This window comes from Echinops telfairi, unplaced genomic scaffold, assembly GCF_000313985.2.
Source record: "Echinops telfairi isolate 266 unplaced genomic scaffold, ASM31398v2 ScPeMD7_5592;HRSCAF=6446, whole genome shotgun sequence".
Lineage (NCBI taxonomy): Eukaryota > Metazoa > Chordata > Mammalia > Afrosoricida > Tenrecidae > Echinops > Echinops telfairi.
Genome location: NW_022109491.1, coordinates 19,901,996 through 19,907,488, shown reverse-complemented (window position 1 = coordinate 19,907,488; position 5,493 = coordinate 19,901,996).

Sequence of the window (5,493 nt, the reverse complement as noted above, 5' to 3'; positions counted from 1 at the left end):
CCCGCTCCTCCTCCCCCAGCTGGGTGGATGCATGCTTCAAGGGCACAAACTTCCCGAGCCTTTGACACCGGGAGGCTTGGCGGCCTCAGACCCACCTCTTTGGAATCCACTGTAGCACTTCCAAGGTGAGCCTTTGGCTTCCGCCTGTCCGGTAACCCCAGGTCCTTGTATTCCCCGGCCGGTGAGGAAAAGTGACTTGGGGAAGTAGATGTCAATAAACCACACTGCATGCTGACCCTGCCTGCGTGTTGTCTGCTGGGGAGGGCGAGGTGGCCAGGGCAGGGGCAGCTTTGGTCGGAGCGAGTCGCTCTGGGACTCATTTTCAGGAAGGGCAGACCAGCTTGCTTCGTGTGGCTCTGAGTCACTGGAAAGAGTCGTGAGCCCCTGTGTGCGCAGTTTCCACTTGGTCCAGGCCCCACTCACTCCACAGACTCTTCACTCCACAGACTCTTCCTGGGGAAAACCTTGCTGCGGAGAGCCAGGACCAGCACAGTGGTGGGTCATCTGCCTCGAGTCAGCTGTTTGGGAAAAGCCCGACCTGCAGGAGCTCAGACTTGCCGACTGGTTTGCAACTTGCCAAAAACCGTGCCTTTGGTCAGAGCTCATGAGGCGACACATAGGTGTGAGTTTGCCCCCCTTTTAGAGAGAGGAGACGCACATCCAGGCTCCCTGAGAGTGCCCCTCCTCACTGGACGTGGACTCCATCCACAGCCCTTTGCTCGGCACTTAGCAAATGTCTAGTGTGTGCATATCTGTGGAGTCCCTGGCTGGTGCAAACAATGTGCTCGGCTACTAACTGAGAGGTTGCAGGTTCAAGTCCATCCACAAAGGCCGTGGAAGAAAGATCTGGTGATCTGCTTCTGGTCATGCCACCATGGAACACCCCCTGTGGTCAGCAAGCTGTGCTGAGCACCGTGATGGGAGGACCCCTCCGCGCTGCAGAGGAGTGTGGGAAGGTCTTCCAATGCCAGGGGTTTCAGGAGAGGCCATCTAGGGGCTGGAGCATGCTCATCATCGAGTGCCAGACTCCAGCCTGAGGAGGGACTGTTGCTGAGTAGTGCAGTCCTCAGTCATTTTACAGACTCTCTTCGACTCCGGACACCATGCAGAGCAGTGGGGGTGTCAGGAACCTTCCCAGAAGCACACAGGGCAAATACCGCAGTGGGTGACACTCTGGAGAACCCTTGGACAAGGTGAGCAGTGGGTGGATGCCGTGGGAGCTGAGCAGAGGGGCTCTCGGCTCGGGCATGCGGGAGGAGTTAGTGCAGCCACCTCCACTGAGCTTTGAAGGATCTGCAGGAGTTGAGGCCAGAGGGCATTTTTTTTGCTGGGAGAAGTTGGCCAGACCTCTTGAGCAATCCTCTTCCAGTCTCCTGAGGAAGGACAGCCTCTGCTCACAGTAGACCTGACGCTCTTAAACTGTCGCAGCAAAGGCTGTTTGCCTGATACCAGCACCAGGAAAGTCGAGGGCAAATCTGTGCTGCTCTCGGCTCCTGAACCTGACTGCCTGCTCGTTATGTGCACTTAGATAGCCAGCACATTCCTGGTCTCACGTCACGACTCCCAGGCCTGCTTTTCTTTTGGCTTGCTCTGTCTTAAAAGAGCCTCATCATTCTTCCAGTCACTCCGGCCAAAAACCTCGCCGGCGTGCATCCCCCACTCGCCTCTCTGTGGCTCACTCCATAGCTGACCCTTAAATAATTCTGGTGGCTCTCCCTTCAGAAGTCATGAGATCCTTGCTCCCCACTCCGCTTCCTAGTCCTGTGGTCCAGACTCCACCATCTCACCTAGGTGTTCCAGTAGCCCCTTCGCAAGTCACCTGTTCCACCCTTTCCCTCCTGCTCTTCTGTTCTTCCCACAACAGCCAGAGGGCCCCGGTTAAAACCTGTGAGATCATGCACCCATCTCTGATAAGGCCCAAGTCCTCACTAGGACTCTTGGGCCTGCAAGAGCTGCTCCCCTTCGTTCATCCACCCAACCTGGAATCTCCCAAGACCCCTCACCCACTCTCCTACATCCTCACTGGTGTCTGTTGGCTTTAAACATGCCAGGCAGGCCTGCCGCAGGGCCTTTGAGCTTGCTATTCCCACTTCTAGATAGGCCTCGTGGTAGGCAGAATAATGCCTCCTCCCCACCCCCCAAGATGTCCACATCCCAATCCCCAGAACCTGTGAATGTGTTACCGTACATGGCAAAAGGGACTTGCTGCCAGGATGGAGTTACCCTGGTGGGCCCAACGTAAACAGCAGTCCTTATAAGGGAACGAGGGAGGCAGTAGAGTCCATTAAAGAAGGAGCTGCCCGCCCTGGATGGCTGTGAGCTGAGGAATGTAGGCTGCCTCTGTGAGCTTGGAAAAGGCACAGAGCGGCTTCTCCCATGGCGCCTCCAGCAACCCTGCCCGGAGGGGCCCACCCTTTGATTTTAGCCCAGTGAGGTCCCTGGGGCTTTCTGCCCTCCAGAAACATCCCATAATAAATTTGTATTGTTTAAACCACCAAAGGTGTGCTAATTTGTTACAGCAGGATCAGAAAACTAGGGTACCTAATTTTCCTCATGTCATTGGGGAAACCTCTGATCACCCAATTTAAAATGCTAGCCTTTTCCCAATATTTCCCAAACCTTTTCACCTTAAATTGTCTCCTGGACACTTAGGCCACTGTTGAGCAAAGTTTATTTATTTTTATTTATTTATTTTTTTGAGCAAAGTTTATTTTTGATTGTCTTCTACCTTAATTAGAATATGAGCTCCATGAAAAAAGGGATTTCGCTACTGATTTGTAGGTGAGTCCTCAGGACCCAGAAGAGTGTCTGGTGCGTAGTAGGTGCACACGTGAGTAGTCAGGGAAAGTGGGCTACCCTAACAATGCGGCCTCATGAGTGAATATACAGTATAGGGGCCTAGCTACCTGACCCTAAGTTCTCCCAGAATGAGCGTGGTAACATCACTTCCATGTAATAGATAAGAGACATGAATGGCCTGGGATTGAGCCCAGGCAGCTTGACGCCAGTGCCCACTCTGAGTCACTCTGCTCTTCCCTCCCTTTCTCCGTTGGAATTCTGAAGGAGGCTTCTGCATGGGTGGGGCGGGGAGGGCAGTGGGAGGGATCACAACTAGGCACTGGAGGCTTTGCTACCCTAAGGACTAAAGCACTAATGGTAAATTTACATTCATCAATGAGGTCAAGACTCCGCCCCGGAGTAAATGGGCTCCTGGAGTCAGGGAGTCACCGGTGGCCTCTGGACCCCGGGCAGCAAAGCTGTGAGGTGCGAGGTGAGTTCACGTCTCAAGTTCAGGGTCTGTAAATGGGGGTCATGCAACCTGACAAGGCTCTTGTAAAAATTAGACATGCATGCATGTAAGATATGTGGAGTCTGGTTGGTCCTTTATAAATGGTGCTACATTTATATACAGCGATACTGTAACAAGCTTATCATCAAGACGCCCACCGCACATCAGCCGTGCTCTTGGCTTCCTTGAAGGACAAACTCATCTTTAGCCCCCATGTAATACATACACAGCCACACTTAAAGGGCGGAGCTCCCAGCTGAGCACCTGCTCATTTTTGTATTCACAGAGCTCTTTGTGCGTCTAGTAGGCTTTACCATCAGTCTCCCCTTCTCTGTGTATTCAGCAGACCTTCAGATCATGGGCCTTGAGAGCTATGTGGCAGCCAAGGGTGAGAGGCACTACCTTTCATTTCAAAATTTTTCTAAATAAGCACATGAAAAGGTCGCATCAGGAAAATGCAAACCAGACCACAATGAGCTACCACTACAAGGTCAAAAACTGACAACAACAAATTGGAGAGGCTGGGGAGCAACTGGATCTCCCCGACAGACACCTTGCCAGTGGATATGTAAAATGATACGATTGTCTTAGAAAACAGTTCGAAAGACTCTTAAAAGGTTTAACATATTTACCCCACGTCCAGCATGCCACACTTAGGCATTTATCCAAGAGAAATGAAAATACTTGTCCTCGAAGAATCGTGCATTAAATTCTAGTGAGGATGTTCACAGCAACATTAGTCATACTAGCCTCAACTTAGAAACCGTGAAGATGCTCAGCAAAGGGAGCATGGAAAACCGGTCTGTCCGTACAACGACAGAGTGCACACTATGAAGAAATAATCTACTGATATAACAGCAATGCTAAGATAGATTAAAATGAACCCTCAAATCCGTGGTTGCTTCCTGGAGGACAATTGACTGGGAGGGGGCATGAGAAAACTTTCTGGGGTGACAGAAATGTTCTGTATCATATGCAATTGTCAAGATTAAAATCTGAGCATTTCACCATGTGTCATTTACACCTTACTGAAAATATGCCTGTGGTCCAAGCACTAAGAAATGTGAGCAAGTCACACGGAGGAGGGTAAGTCAAAAAGGGTTTCTCATAGATAGCATGATTAAAACAAAAGTATTAAACGTGAAGCTTAAGGTTTCCCAACACAATTCTTGCCAGACAGCTCTTGCGACCCTTGAAGAATGTGCAGGACATGCTTCATCTTGGAGGGGAAAAATTCCTGGATGCAACTTTCCTGTCCTCTTTTGGCATTGAACTAATGCACCGTATTGTTTCCTTAGGCATTCTTCGTAATAAGCCCCCCACGGGAGGGCTTTTGCCCTTCAAGAACAGTTCTTGAGTTTGCCCTTTGGGAATCCCCCAAAACAGTCGCCATAGACTTCGGAGTGGGCCTCTCTGCCTTGAACTAGCCCAGCAAGTTCCCTGAGGTAGAAATTATTGTCTCTGCTTTCTGGATGAGGAAATGGAAGCTCAGCAGAGGTAAGCACTTGCTCCAGAGCACATAGCTAGAAACGTTTGGGTTTAGAACCTAGATAACCCGATGCTCAATCTCGAGGCTGGGAGGTCACCTCTTCTCCCTTTACCCTTTCTCTTCCCTAAACTTTTCTGTGTGGGGACAGCCCTATTGAGGGCTGGAGACTTGCTCAATGCCACTAAACTCTTTCAAAATCAACTACCAGAGCTCTCTGGAATTTTCTTTCTTACCGTGTCACAAGTCCTCACTTGGCCAAGACTCCAAGTCATTTTCACTTCTGTCCATGTGGAGGATGAGTTTAGAAAGTGTGATTTTAAAGAGATTTTAAGAGTATAACAGTCTGGTGCCGACGAGACTATGAAGAGTGAAGGGGTGGAGTCTAGCCTGTCAATCAGGTCGCAGCTTGATGACCTCATTTGGAGGCGCTAAGGAGATGCATAGCTCACTGGAGGCCAGACCCACACTCTACTACACATTCCTGTTGACAAGACTTGGAATTACGCTGATGGAGCCAGAGCCCTGGAGTTGGAGGAGCCACATGGAGACCCCTGGTCAGTGCTGAGATGCTTCCACCATCACTGGATCCACAAGACTTTCCACCCACTGGCCTGTGATATTCCTGCATTAGGCGTCATCGCATGTGTTGCATGAGTCTGAAGAGGAATTTTTTTTTTTTAGATTTCTTTTTCTACTTTGTTTTTGTTTTTTTTAA